The sequence below is a fragment of the Pelophylax lessonae genome (assembly GCF_965119305.1).
Source record: "Pelophylax lessonae genome assembly, chromosome: 3".
In the NCBI taxonomy this organism is placed as follows: Eukaryota; Metazoa; Chordata; class Amphibia; order Anura; family Ranidae; genus Pelophylax; species Pelophylax lessonae.
This window is the reverse complement of record NC_138770.1, coordinates 541,744,252-541,760,048: the sequence shown is the minus strand read 5'-3', so window position 1 is coordinate 541,760,048 and position 15,797 is coordinate 541,744,252. Positions and strand designations below refer to the sequence as shown.

Here is a 15,797-nt window from a genome sequence, read left to right as displayed (position 1 = left end):
TCCAGTAACTTTTTTACTTTTGAAAATGGATTGTTTGTTGTTTTTATTTTTTTTTTTTTTTTCTGATAGATAGACATTTTATTGGAAAGACGTTTTATTTTTTAAATGCTGTCCCTTGCAACTTTATACAAATACTAGACATTAAGCCCGTTAAATTAACGGGCGCTAGAACATATGTGGTCAAACATTTGTAAAAACAGACTTGTTCCAGTTAAGCGAGAGCCTCTGTTAGCTCTGCGTCCCTGTTGCCCTAGCAACGTCGAGGACATGCGCAGAGCTGACTGAGCGGCTCTCGCTTATCTCGTTCTTTTTTTCTAACAACGCGAGAGCTGCATGACGTAGCCAGCTCTGCGCATAGCGTCCCTGTTGCCCTAGCAACATCGGGGACATGCGCAGAGCTGACCAAGCGGCTCTTGCGTGACATCGCTCGCCCGCCGCCACTTGTAACACCCCGCTGGCGCTTAGCAGTAAGTCCGCACGAGCGCACATCCGCCGCATGCCCGCGCACACCCGCCGCTTCAACAGTTTCGCCCGGTGTTCTATCAGATTTCCCTACCCCACACATCCGCCGCTTCAACAGTTTCGCCTGGTGTTCTATCAGATTCTCCTACCCCATCAGATTTCCCTATCTACGTCATTTCCGATTGAGATCAGTTGTGGATTCGTCATGCAGCAGCTTGTACCTGCGTCACACGTCCTATTGGGAATGCGCAGAATAGGTAGGGAATTATGATAGCATCGTAAGGGGTCAGACAAAAGTCCTAGTGTGCATGCACCAGAGCATGCGCACCAACGGGTCGGGCAGCGGGATCTCTTATAACAAACATCCATCCAATCTCCATGGCACACACTGCGCTGACCCGACACTGCGCCGACCCGACAATCCGAACTCCATGCCCCACACTGCGCCGACCCGACAATGAGACAGTGGGCGTGTGGTTAGGGAATAGGATTGTCCGATCGGCGCAGTGTGTGCCATGGAGATGGGATGGATGTTTGTTATAAGAGATGGCGCTGCCAGATCCGTTGGTACGCATGCACCCACTCATGCGCAGTAGGACTTGTGCCTCAACCCTTACGATGTTATCAAAATTCCCTACCTATTCTGCCAAAGTTCCCTCTAATTTTTTACTGTGCTGAGCAAGTAAAAAATTTTCTGAGCGCAAACCTTTAGACTGAGCAATTGGGGGGAGGGGGGGGGACGTCAATGCAGAGTGCCCACAGCGATGCCCCCAATCGCAGAGTGCCCACAGCGATGCGCCCAATCGCAGAGTGCCCACAGCAATGCCCCCAATCGCAGAGTGCCCACAGCGATGCCCCCAATCGCAGAGTGCCCACAGCGATGCCCCCAATCGCAGAGTGCCCACAGCGATGCCCCCAATCGCAGAGTGCCCACAGCAATGCCCCCAATCGCAGAGTGCCCACAGTGATGCCCCCAATCGCAGAGTGCCCACAGCGATGCCCCCAATCGCAGAGTGCCCACAGCGATGCCCCCAATCGCAGAGTGCCCACAACGATGCCCCCAATCGCAGAGTGCCCACAGCAATGCCCCCAATCGCAGAGTGTCCACAGCGATGCCCCCAATCGCAGAGTGCCCACAGCGATGCCCCCAATTGCAGAGTGCCCACAGCGATGCCTCCAATCGCAGAGTGCCCACAGCGATGCCTCCAATCGCAGAGTGCCCACAGCAATGCCCCCAATTGCAGAGTGCCCACAGCGATGCCCCCAATTGCAGAGTGCCCACAGCAATGCCCCCAATTGCAGAGTGCCCACAGCGATGCCCCCAATTGCAGAATGCCCACAGCGATGCCCCCAATCAATGCAGAGATGCCATCGTCCCCCCCCCCCCCGTGCACTTACCTCACGGTCACGGCAGCTTCTCATCAGTTCAGTCCCCGGAAGCCGTCTCCTTAGTCCTCCCGGCGCCTCCTCCGCAGAGGGTGGAACTCCGTAGTGTGTCCGTCATCCTGGGCGACCCGTGCAGGCCCGATCCCCAGCCTCTCCTAAAGGCCGCGGGCTGGCTGCAGTATCCACACTCCGGGGGGTGGCAGTCTCCACAGATCGGAACGCCACCCCCAGCGCCGGCCTCCCGGCCGGCCGCCCGAGCTCTCTCTGCGTCCCAACGGCTGTCCTGTGGCACATGCGCAGTAGCGCATTTTCATGGACACAGGGACGGACGCAGAGACACAGGGCTTTTATTAATATAGATTAACAGATAAGTGAAATTCTAGATTGGCCATTTCCACTGATCTGCAGGAGGTTCTTCAGCCAAAGGCTCCCAAGGTTTCCACTCAGACATTTTTCTTGCTAAATACAATTAATTTTCAGCCTGTTGAATGACTTCTTCGATTTGGCCACAATTAATCTTTTGCTCCAATCTATCAACATCCGCTTCAGTCTTTACGGCATTATATCGTTCATTGACGATCTGTTCCGTGTATTTCCGGTATGCTGCATCATTTGGAATGGTCTGTAGGGCAGCAAGGATCTATGTATACAATATTTTCAGGCGCTCATGTGTATTCTGGGATACAGTTAATCCAACCAAGCCAGTGGTCTTCTTCAGTACTCCAGTCATGGCTGTCCCGCTAAGCATGCCCGGAAGGACGAGGCTGAATATAGAAGCCAGGCTCGACCCAATGATCGCTGAGAGAGCGAACCTTGTTGTTTTTATTCTTTTGTAATGGATTGTTTGGTTGCCAACAGGATAAATGAAGTCCAATTTTTTTTATTTTAATTAAAGCGTAACTCCACTTTTGTTGAGAAAAAATCATTCCCCTTTGGGTGATCTATGCACATTGCAAGGATTATAACAAACTTTGTTGCAGATTCCTACCTTTTGTTATTCTGAAGAAATCCCTGTTTGCTCCTCTGTGCTGAGTGGGTCAAATGGGAGTGGTTTCATAATTATCTATCAGCTGTGGCAGCTGCAGGACACTAATGAGGAAATCTGCTGGGCCTGCATCCCTTTAGACGTGTTCCTATTGGGAGTATCTCACCAAAATGACATTTTTGCTGCAGGGAATGCCAAAAATCTGACTTGTATCTTAGTGCAGACTTCTATTAAAATTGGTGAGCCAATCACACAAGCAGGAAATCATGTTTCTGGGGTGGGGTCAGTACACATTCTGTGTACAGAACAGCTCCAGGTAGCCATATTGCATTGCATTTTCAGAAAATTACAAAAGCTGCAGATTGAAAAGGAAAGGTTATTTTTAATAACGTTCAATTACAATATGATTTGTGTCGCAATTGTATACGCTACATTGGTTATTCTTTATTTGCTATTTTTTTGCCCCACAAAAGTGGAGTTATCCTTTAAGGGATTAACCTTCCCATGTAGAAATGCCACCTTGGCATCTTAGGCTACTTTTTTTTAAATCAAGTCTTAGTGATAAGAACAAAGCTTATATACAGAACTTTGCAGAATATCTTTTACATATGTATAATGTCACCTATTTTATTATATCCATGGAAAAAAATGTTACAGTAATTGAGGATGAAATAAGCTATCCTTACTAAAGTGAGATATTAATTAAATATTTTTGTATGCCACTTCCATCGTATTCACGTTGATGGAGCAGACGTTCCACCATACTTGCAGAGAGATGCCCCTCCTTACTTCCATGATGCATCCATGGAAGATGTGTAACGCTGATGAGCTGACTACTAAACAGATTCGGAATAAGTAGAGAGGAGTATAATGGCCAATAATGGTAATATCATCAACAAGTTCAGAACAGAAAAATATCTTTCACTGCCTGTAATACAGATATATGAGCAAGAACTGGTGGTTGAAGAAGCCAGTTTCCAATATGCTATATACTAAACTTTTAAGCAAAGAAAAAAGGACCTAATGCCTAGCATTGTTATGTTAGTCAATACATGTTTTAAAACTCTTGAACACAAAAAGGCACTCTTGGTGAGCGCTGAGCTGCATTAAGAAAAATAGGAGAGCTGCGTTTGATGACCACCTTCTGATAATGGTATTGTCAATGGGATTGTCCCAGGAGAAGTCTGAACTTATCCATTGCTTACCTGTGCCAGGTGAGTGAATGAGGAAGTACGGGCAAGCCACTAGATAAAAAGAACAGGAAGTTACACTAACAGTCTGCTTAACCACTTCAATACAGGGTACTTTCACCCCCTTTCTGCCCAGGCCAATTTTCAGCTTTCAGCGCTCTGTCATTTTGAATGACAATTGCGAGACCATGCTACACTGTACCCATATGAAATTTGTATAATTTTTTTCACAAAAATAGAGCTTTCTTTTGGTGGTATTTAATCACAGCTGGGTTTTTTATTTCTAACAAAAAAAAAAAGAAAAAAGACAGAAAATTTTGAAAAAAAAAAAGTTTTCTTATTTTCTGTGAGTAAAAAATAAATAATTTTTCTCCTTCACTGATGTGCGCTGATGAGGCAGCACTGATGGGCACTCATAGGTGGCAATGATGGGTACTGATGAGGTGGCACTTATGGGCACTGATGAGGTGGCACTTATGGGCACTGAAGAGGTGGCACTAATGAGGAGGTACTAATATGCCGCACTGATGGGCACGGATAAGTGGCACTGATAGGCGGCACTGATGAGCACTGATAGGTGTCACTGATAGGCACTGAGAGGGGGCACTGATGGGCACTGAGAGGTGGCACTGTGAGGCGGCACTGACGGGTGGCACTGATGAGCACTGACGGGCAGCACTGAGGGGCAGCACCATCAGTGCCCACAATCAGTGCCCATAGTGCTGCCAGTCAGTGCCCATCAGTGCCTAGATGAGCAGGCACTGATGGGCACTGACTGGCAGAACTATGGGCACTGATTGGGGCACTGATGGTGGGCACTGTGGGCATTGATAGTGGGCACTGATTGGCACTCTATTTCAATTTTTTTTAAATCAGGGCACTGATGATCAGTGCCCTGATTACATGTCCTTGTCTCCCCTGTGAGGAGGAGCCGCTGACAGTGTGAGGCGAGGAGAGCCGAATAACGGCACTTCCTCATATACATGTAACCGGCTGTGATTGAACACAACCGATCACATCGGTAAAGAGTCATGTCATTGACTCTTTACCAAGATCGGGGTCGCACCGTGTCCTAGCAACACAGGGTGGCCACAATCGCCGCTTTGCACGCCCCTGCGGGCGCACGAGAGAGGCCGTTCTGGTGCGCTGTCATATGACATTGTCCCAGAACAATAGATGCACCGCTCCGCTGTCATTTGATGGCGGGCGGGTAGGAAGCTGTTAAACAAAATAGCCCACCAAACCTAGACCAATATAACACAGTATATTAACAGCTCCACCCTATTTTAGGGAAGACCAGCCCCATGTAATAAAAATGACAAGCTTTCAAAAAAGTACTGCTGGTGATAAAGTTGAGAGGTTGTAGGATAAAGGAGTATATGCTCTAATAAATGTTATCACATTTTGTATGTGATCAACTGCCTTCCATGCCTACCTATTCGTTTTTAGAGCTCTACTATCATTCTTAAAGCCCAAGCTGGGCTCCTGCTGGGCGTCATTCAACCCAGAAGTCTGAAGGCATCTTGTGGTGGACAAGAGGTACTGCGGAGGATGGTGTCAGAGAAAAGGTAAGTATTGCAGCCAGGGACACAGACAGCCTCAGTTAAAAACAAAAAAAAAACAAAAAGAAAACTCTATTTTCAAGTTGGGTTTTAAGGACCAAGAGTTAGATGCGAAAGATGAAAGGTGGTGGGTGAGCACTCGATTTTAAATGGAAAAGTTGACATTTGTATATCAGAGCACTATGGAATTTCAAGGGTCTAATGATACTCTAACAGGCAGGCTCAATTCACTAAGCATTAACAAACATTATTTTCAGCAATAAGAGCCATGAAAAAAGCAATTTCATTGTTGACACTAAATATTATTTTGGCAAATAACTCATGGCCTTTAGATTAGTGAATAGAGCCTATTGGCGGGTATGTCCCTGAGGGTGATTGCCTCTTATCGTATATACTCGAGTATAAGCCGAGTTTTTCCACACATTTTTTGTATGCTTATACTCGAGTCAACAAAAAAAAAAGTTCCCGGCCGCTCCGACGTGTTTAAGATTTAAAAATGGCGCCGCCCGGCGTATACATGTCACCGCGCATGCGCCGCCATCGCTCGGGACAGGTCGGAAATAGCCGAACATATACCAGCTCTCCCGAGCGCGGCGGCGCGTGTGCAATGACGTGTCGGCGCCGGGCGGCGCCATTTTTAAAATGAAGGCGCCTCTGGAACAGGTAAGTGAAACACAGCCGCACTAGTATGCCCGCAACCCCGCATCCTCTTGTACCATGCTTGCCACCCTGAATTCTCCTGTACATGCTAGCTACACTGCATTCTCCTGTACCATGCCAGCCACCCTGCATTCTCCTGTACCATGCCAGCCACCCTGCATTCTCCTGTACCATGCCTGCCACCCTGCATTCTCCTGTACCATGCCCGCCACCCTGCATTCTCACCCTAGGCTTATACTCGAGTCAGTCATTTTTCCCATCTTTTTGTGGTAAAAGTAGGGGCCTCGGCTTATACTCGGGTCGGCTTTTACTTGAGTATATACGGTATATTGTTGCTGCCTTATAATAGGTTTCCTTTAGAAAGGTTTTCTTTAATGCACATGTATTTTTTCCAAGTATTGTTGGTGCCTTTAGAAATTCTTATACTATTAACCTAGCATACTGTATTCATAACCTAATACCGACATTACTGTACATAGTTATATACATAACCAATTATTCATACCAGCAATACTATAAATGGGTATTTTTTTTTTTTACTGTAGATGTATTTATTGATAGAAGAAATTTTGTGAATATAAGAAAATCTCAGTGTAATAGTCCCATAATACTGCCCATTCCCACATGACTTCTTACATTAGTAGATACAGTATGTAGGTCAGCATACTATATAACATCATTTCTCCTATTTTTAGCTAATAACGTATACCAAAGACAGCATGTCCTATGCTCAATAAATTACACAAAAACGCAGTGCAAGCTATGCCAATATCTCTCAGGTGTTAATTAAATAGGAACACTTTTAAGTTTGTTTGGAACACCTTTGACAGATAAAAACTTAAATAGCCATCTTAAATAAAAGAAACATTAAAATGAAACTTTGAGAGCTCATTCCATTTTCCCGAATGAGGTAAAGGCATAACTTTTATCTGCTTTTCAATTGTTCAGGGACTTCAGAGAGCATGAAAGCGGAACTAAACCTTCCTATCCTAGCCAAGAAGCTGCCATTTTAGCCTCTGTTTGATCTCCAACTGCCATGGTGCTGTACATGTGATCAGTTATGACATCAACCATTTGATGACTTGACAGCTTGGTTGAGAGCAAAATCAAATGTAGCAGTTACCATTCCCAAAATGCTAGGAATAGAACTGTTTTTTGAAACTGTTAAATCATTGAATTTAGTTTCGCTTTAGAGGAAACTTATACAAAAAGAGATACACACAGGCAGCAACTGCTGACCTCTTTTTTCCTCTCCTTCTGAAAAAGCTAGCTGCCTGGCTTTGATGTTGGAACAGCAGCTTCTGCTTTTTGTGTACATTTTTTGGTTCTGTTTTTGGTGTTAATTAACATGGTCATCAGGCCTTAGTAGATAATGTAGAATTTTATAAACACAGGGGGCTTTGATCTATATATGAGAAACAGATATATACCGCACAAGGTTGTACAAATGTGTTTTGGTCAAAATTCATGGCGGCACCCCACCCTATTCTAATCTGATCTAGTAAAATAAAAGGACTGCCTTAACAGAACACATGTTAGCATGCCGCATAATGCTTATAATATATATACAGTATATGTGCATGAGTTAACTTACCTCAACAATGTCAACTCCGCATGAATTATAATCGAATCAATAATATAATTTTATATATATATATATATATATATATATATATATATATATATATATATATATGTGTGTGTGTGTGTATATATGTATATATATATATATATATATTTGCATATATATATATATATATATATATATATATATATATTTGCATATATATATACATATATATATATATATATATATATATATATATATATATATATATATATATGCATATATATAATATAAAATGTGTTATGTGCAACGTTTTTTTTTTTTTTTTTGAATTTCCCTCCCTAGTTCCGCTCCCATGCAGCATTGCTGCTGCAGGGAACGGAACTAGGAAGTCCTCCTACCAACAGACGAGCGGCGGAGATCTCGCTGGCGGTCACAGCAATGGAAGATCATCGCTGGATCGCCAGGATAAGGTAAGAGAAGCTCCGCTGCGCTGTCTGCACGCTCTGCCCATTGACCCCGAGCGTGACTCGGGGATACCGCTAATACCAGAAAATTCCTACCCCGAGTCACGCTCGGGTTTACCGCTAAGGCGGTTAATGTGCATAAAGAAGCCAAGGAAAGATGGAAAAATCTCCAAAAGGCATTGAATTACAGATTAGACATTCTTATAATATGTCAACAAAAGTTAGATTTTATTTCCATCATTGACACTTTCAAAATTACAGAAAACAAAAAAATGGCGTCTGCAAGAGTTTGGGCACCCTGCAGAATTTATAGCATGCACTGCCCCCTTTGCAAGGCTGAGACCTGCCAGTGTCATGGATTGTTCTCAATCATCGTCTGGGAAGACCAGGTGATGTCAATCTCAAAGGTTTTAAATGCCCAGATTCATCTGACCTTGCCCCAACAATCAGCACCATGGGATCTTCTAAGCAGTTGTCTAGAAAACTGAAACTGAAAATAGTTGACGCTCACAAAGCTGGAGAAGGCTATAAGAAGATAGCAAAGCGTTTTCAGATGTCAATATCCTCTGTTCGGAATGTAATTAAGAAATGGCAGTCATCAGGAACAGTGGAAGTTAAAGCAAGATCTGGAAGACCAAGAAAAATATCAGACAGAACAGCTCGCAGGATTGTGAGAAAAACAATTCAAAACCCACGTTCGACTGCACGATCCCTCCAGAAAGATGTGGCAGACACTGGAGTTGTGGTACACTATTCCACTATAAAGAGATACTTGTACAAATATGGTCTTCATGGAAGAGTTATCAGAAGAAAACCTCTTCTACGTCCTCACCACAAAAATCAGCGTTTGAACTTTGCAAATGAACATATAGACAAGCCTGATGCATTTTGGAAACAAGTTCTGTGGACCGATAATGAGGTTAAAAATTGAACTTTTTGGCCGGAATGAGCAAAGGTACGTTTGGAGAAGAAGAGGCACAGAATTTAATGAAAAGAACCTCTGTCCAACTGTTAAGCATGGGGGTGGATCAATCATGCTTTGGGGTTGTATTGCAGCCAGTGGCACAGGGAACATCTCACAAGCAGAAGGAAAAATGGATTCAATAAAATTTCAGCAAATTTTGGATGGTAACTTGATGGATAATGATCCTAAACACACCTCAAAATCCACAGGGGATTACATCAAGAGGTGTAAACTGAAGGTTTTACCATGGCCTTCACAATCTCCTGACCTCAACATAATTGAAAATCTATGGATAGACCTTAAAAGAGCAGTGCGTGACAGAGAGCCCAGAAATCACAAAACTGGAAGACTTTTGTAAGGAAGAATGGGCAAAGATACCTCAAACAAGAATTGAAAGACTCTTGGCTGGCTACAAAAGCATTTACAAGCTGTGATACTTGCCAAAGGGGGCAGTACAAGATATTAGCTCTGCAGGGTGCCCAAACTTTTGCAGACACCATTTTTTTGTTTTCTGTTATTTTGAAAGTGTAAATGATGGAAATAAAATCTAACTTTTGTTGACATATTATAAGAATGTCTAATCTGTAATTTGATGCCTTTTGGAGATTCTTCCATCTTTCCTTGGCTTCTTTATACACATTAATACACATTTTTACCTGGGGTGCCCACACTTTCGATCCCCACTGTATATATATATATCTATCATAGAAAAACCTGAAATGAAGACAGACATCATTTTTGTTTTATCCAGCTGTACTAATCTGCATGTGCATCATTTAACAACCAAGTGAAAGATATACCACCAACATTTCAGATAAAAATAATAAAAACATTCAAAAACAGAATCACCGAGTTAGAAAAAGGATCACCCCCTTGTGTCAGTATTTTGTTGAACCACCTTTTGCTTTAATTACAGTCTTTAGTCTATTGGGCTATGCCTCTACTAACTTTGCACATCTTTTCTTTGCAGAACTGCATCTTTTCTTTGCAGAACTGCTTAACTTCAGTTAAATTTGATGTTGACTGTTTGTGGACTCCAGTCTTCAAGTCATTCCACAGATTTTCAATGGGTTTAAGTCTGGGATCTGACTAGACCATGCAAGGGAATTTACCTTTTTCTCCTTTAACCTCTGTATGTCATTTTTGCTGTGTGCTTTGGGTCATTGTCATGTTGGAAGGTAAACCTTCCCATCGACAACTTTTTGGCTGAGGGAAGCAGTTTTTCCTCAAGAATGTGATAGTATTTTGACCCATCCATTTTTCCTTTTATCCTGACAAATGCTTCAGCCCTGCTGTAGGGAAGCACGCCCATAACAGGATATTACCAACTCCATGTTTTACTGTAGGAATGGTGTTATTTGTATGGTAAGCTGCTTTGGATTTCCAACCGAAATATTGTTTGGTGTTGAGGTAAAATAATTTAATTTTAGTCTCATCTGACTGTAACAGCTTTTTCCATGTGGCCTCAGAATCTTCAAGATGTGTTTTGGCAAAGCTCAGTTGTGACTGCATATGGCCTTTCACGAGGAGTGGCTTTTTTCTTGCAAACCTCCCATACAAGCCACATTTGTGGAGAATTTGTGATATTGTTGTCACATGCACACAATGACCACTCTGTCATACATTCCTGCAACTGCTTCAGAGTTGCTGTAGTCCTCTTGGTAGCCTCTCTGAACAGTTTCCTCCTGGCTCTTTCATCCAGTTTGGAGCGACGTCCTGATCCAGGGAGGGTCTGTGTTGTACCAAATACCTTCCACTTAATAATAGACTTCACTGTGCTTCTGGGCATTGATAAAGCCTTTGAATTTTTAGTTGTATCCATCTCCTGACTCATGTCTGTCCACAACTTTATCCCGGGGATCTTTTAACAGTGCTTTGCCACCCATAGTTGATTGTTTGTTTTAGTTGCACTACCGGGGACTGAGATGCGCAAGGAAAGCCTTTTTCATGCTGAACTAATTAAAATTACCACAGCTGATCACGGTTGAAAGTCAAATGACTTTGTTGGCCATTGAGAAGGTGATTAGCTACGCCTGTTTGAGTTTTCTAGTCATGTTTAGGAGGGGTGATCCTTTTTCCAACTCAGTGATTCTGTTTTTGAATTTTTTTACAACATGTTGGTGTTGTATCTTTCAATTGGATGTGAAATACAGCTGGGTAAAACAAAAACCGTGTCTGCATTCATTTCAGGGGGGTGATTCTTTTCTATACTCACTGTATACATATGTACAGTGTATTCATAGAGTCCTCAGACCCCCTTTACTTTTTTCAATTTTGTTATGCTACAGTTGTTCAAATACATTTTTTTCTTATTAATCTACAAGTATCTCATAATGAAAAGTGAACACATAATTTGAGTGGGTGAATTTTGTAGGGTACTGAGTGTAGATTAATGAGAAAAAAAATTATTTAAACAACTGTAGTATCAGGCTGAAACATAACAAAATTGAAAGTGAAGGGGGTATGAATACTTTATGAATGCACTAAATATACAGTGTGTGTGTGTATATATATATATATATATATATATATATATATATATATATATACACACACACACACACATATATATATATATATATATATATATATATATATATATATATATATATATATATATATATATGTATATATGTATATATATACACATTTAGAAATTATTCAAAATGAAAAATAGAATGATTCCAAGTAACATGGATACACACCACAGGCTGCAGATTTTCAAAAGGATAAGTCCACAGGGAGGATTTATCAGTTGGATTGGGAATGAGCAAGATCTCTGCAATCACTGATGCGGTTAAATGGAATATACTGCTGTAACGTAAATGTATATGTTTATTTGTGTAAGCTGTAGCCAAGACCCTAGTGATTCCATTGTTGCTTAAGGCTGTACAACAGATCAGACCACATCTGTCTTTTGCAAAAAAAAAATAGTTTAACAATCTAACATTTCATTTTATATATATATATATATATATATATATATATTAGCACAATATACTATATATGCAATTGCAGTAACAATATTTCGGTTGGAAATCCAATGCAGCTTACCATACAAATAACACCATTCCTACAGTAAAACATGGAGTTGGTAATATCCTGTTATGGGCGTGCTTCCCTACAGCAGGGGCTGAAGCATTTTTTAGGATAAAATGAAAAATGGATGGGTCAAAATACCATCACATTCTTGAGGAAAAACTGCTTCCCTCTGCCAAAAAGTTGTCAATGGCAAGGTTTACCTTCCAACATGACAATGACCCAAAGCACACAGCAAAAATGACCATACAGAGGTTAAAGGAGAAAAAGGTAAATTTCCTTGCATGGTCTAGTCAGAGCCCAGACTTAAACCCATTGAAAATCTGTGGAATGACTTGAAGACTGGAGTCCACAAACAGTCACCATCAAATTGAACTGAATTTGAGCAGTTCTGCAAAGAAGAGAGGGCACATATTGCAAAGTCTAGATGTGCAAAGTTAGTAGAGGCATAACCCAACATACTAAAGACTGTAATTAAAGCAAAAGGTGGTTCAACAAAATACTGACACAAGGGGGTGATCCTTTTTCTAACTCGGTGATTCTGTTTGTGAATGTTTTTTTTATTTTTTTCTGAAATGTTGGTGGTATATCTTTCACTTGGATGTTAAATGTTGCACTAATTAGTACAGCTAGATAAAACAATTAAACAAAAATGATGTCTGATATGTATATATATATATATATATGTATATATATATATATATATATATATATATAGATACTAGCACAATATACTGTATATGTATTGCAGTGGATCATGGATTAAGAGTCTAGGCAGAGACAGGAGAAGCTGGAAAGTGGCCTTTTTTTGTGGTGGAGGGGGTGCTTGGTAGTGGCATTTTGGGCAGAAGAAGCTGGATAATTGCTTTTGGATGGGGGAGGGGGGATGGTGGATCGTGGCACCTGGGCTATAGATGATGGACAATAGCCCTCAGGCATTAGGACTGAAGGGTAGCTCTTGGAAAAGGCAGGGAAGTGGCTCATGGACTGCATCCTGGGCATTTGTGCAGCAGAAGCTAGACAATGCTACTTGGATGAGGGAGAGGGGTTGAGCATTTGGGAGAAACACCGCTAGTAGTGCTCTATATTTACTTCTAAAAATATTAACTTTTATTGTTAACTTGTTAGGTTGGGAGCCCTACTAGCTTGCATGCAATAACTCATCTAATGTAATGCTCAACGAGGGCTTTTTCAGGCTTGGTGATTGTGTGTACATCCAAAATACTCCAGTATAAATATAGTAATAAATCTATGTGTAATCAGTACAAATGAACTTAATATACAGTAAAATCATATAAGGAGAAAAGCACTTTATATGAATTGCAATACCCATAGCATCCCATTAGAAGGTAGCAATGCTGATCTGACTTCATGAAAGTGAATTCTGCTTGTTTGTTCTAGGTTCCTGTAGCTTGTAGTTAATATGTTGTGCTTACATTGTTTACTGTATAAGGCCATACGTATCTAGCAGTCTTGGAGATCTGAAAAATATTAGCCATACTCCAGAACTTAGCTCCTCTTTCTGTATTTATTAGTTGTCAAAAAATACTGCATGGAATTATGTCTTCGCCCAAAAACCATCCTTACTAGGTGCATTTCACCACTTATGGCTTGCTCACAAGGATAGATGCTTGCTCACAAGAATAGCCAAGAGTTGTGAAAATATACCTGCTGTTGAGTTCTAAGTTCAAAGTAAGAGTGAGGGAACAGAAAGTACACACTTCCACCAATGCAAACGTACAGGAACAACAAGACCCCAGATTTATGGCACTGGCAGTCACGGCAGAAGTCTTGAGCATTTTATTATATAAAAGAATATGTTGCTGACAATCAGCAACAATTGAGTGTTGGTGGCTGCATGCCCTCTTACAGCCCTGCCACCCCAAACCTGTCTATGCAGGAATCCAACCAGGGGAATCAAAGCATTTCTGCCAATCATTTGATACAGTCCCACAGGACCACAAAGTTTTACCAGGAAATGGTCAAACCAAGACCAGAGCCAGGGCCATAGTGGTCAATTTGTCAAAGAGATTGTTGGCACATTACACAAAATAATAAAATAACTGAATTATTACCAAGAAGCTGGCACATAACAATTATCGCTATGGAAGAAAGGTAAAAAACATATATTTATTTAGTGCCAGAAATTTCACAAGCAAACAATTGTACAAAAAACCCCCAAACTGGACAATGGAAAGATCTAAAAAAGATTAACTGCAGAATAGACAGAACCCACATACATAGGGGTTGATTTACCAATGTATTACAGAGTATTCACTCTGAGTGTCCACTTGCCTGCAAGGGCAAAACAAATGTTTTTTTGCCATTCCATGAAAGAACACAGCTTCAGTTTGTGAAAGAGCACATTCATTTTGCAATTAGAAAAATAGTCTAGGGATATAGTGTGATAATGCAATATTCTGCAGTCTGCCAGCATTCTATATATAAATGAACAGAAACATATGTGCTCCCACTGCACAAAACCCTCATGGACTTTCAAGGCAAAACCGCATATAAAGGTATATTATTTAAAAAAATGTTTTATTGGGAAACATCAGATAAAAAAGGGGACTTAAGCCCTCACGATATGACATTACAGAAAAACATCATATATACATTAACATCAATATAATCATATACCCTAGTACATCATCAGATACAGTACATCCAAAGGACTGCCAATACTGAAGACCTGGTACAGCCCTTAGGAATAGATAAGATGAAGAACCAACATGTTTCGGACTTGAAGTCCTTCCTCAGGGGTAGTTGAGGGTAATTCTAATTTTATTATAGACATATAATAGTCATTGATTACATTGAAATATATCCTTATTTTATTTTGCATATGCAAGGTCAAAATTTGAGTACTTTGGATGTATCTGATTATGTACTAGGGTATATGAATATATTAATGTAATGTATGTATGATGTTTTACTGTAATGTCATATCATGAGGACGTATGTCCCTTTTTTTTTCCTGATGTTTCCCAATAAAAAGATTTTTTTAATGATATAACTTTATATGCAGTTCTGCCTTTAAAGTCCATTACGAGGTTTGTGCACTGGGTGAAAATATGTTTCTGATCATTCATTTTGCAAAGTAAAAATTCTCTACTTCTTTTGTAATTCAACCACATAGAGTTGGGGGCCGGGAGAATCCTGGGGCGTTTTGTTAGCTACTCTATGTCCATGCAATCTTGCCTATATAACCTCGGAGATTTTGGAGTATTGGTATTTGGAGTATTTTGGAGAAATTTATGTTGTCTGTGATATTTCTGTTGAGGTATTGGAAGGTTTAATTGTGCATGTGATTTTATTATTTTGGTCATGGAGCTTTGTATGTTTGTCATTGAAATCTAAATGTAATATTGATTTGTGCTAGATAATGCTGATTTAGTTATGTTGTTTTGAATGGTAGGTCGTGCACAGCATGCTTATTGTAGTCTTGTTCAGCATTTCGTTGTATTAACTGCTGTTCTACTGCTTCATTAATGAATGTACTCATCTTCTGTTTT

The 15,797-nt window shown here is 41.0% G+C and overlaps 1 protein-coding gene and 1 pseudogene across 2 annotated transcripts in view; one reads left to right on the top strand and one right to left on the bottom strand.

Annotated features, from left to right (window-relative positions):
- Positions 1 to 15,797, top strand: part of SLC24A3 (solute carrier family 24 member 3) — a 555,181-nt gene that overhangs the window by 341,735 nt on the left and 197,649 nt on the right. The gene's annotated exons all lie outside the window — the stretch shown is intronic.
- On the bottom strand, positions 2,203 to 2,578 carry LOC309551658 (NADH dehydrogenase [ubiquinone] 1 alpha subcomplex subunit 5-like; annotated as a pseudogene). The gene has a single exon. The product of its transcript is annotated as an NADH dehydrogenase [ubiquinone] 1 alpha subcomplex subunit 5-like (transcript).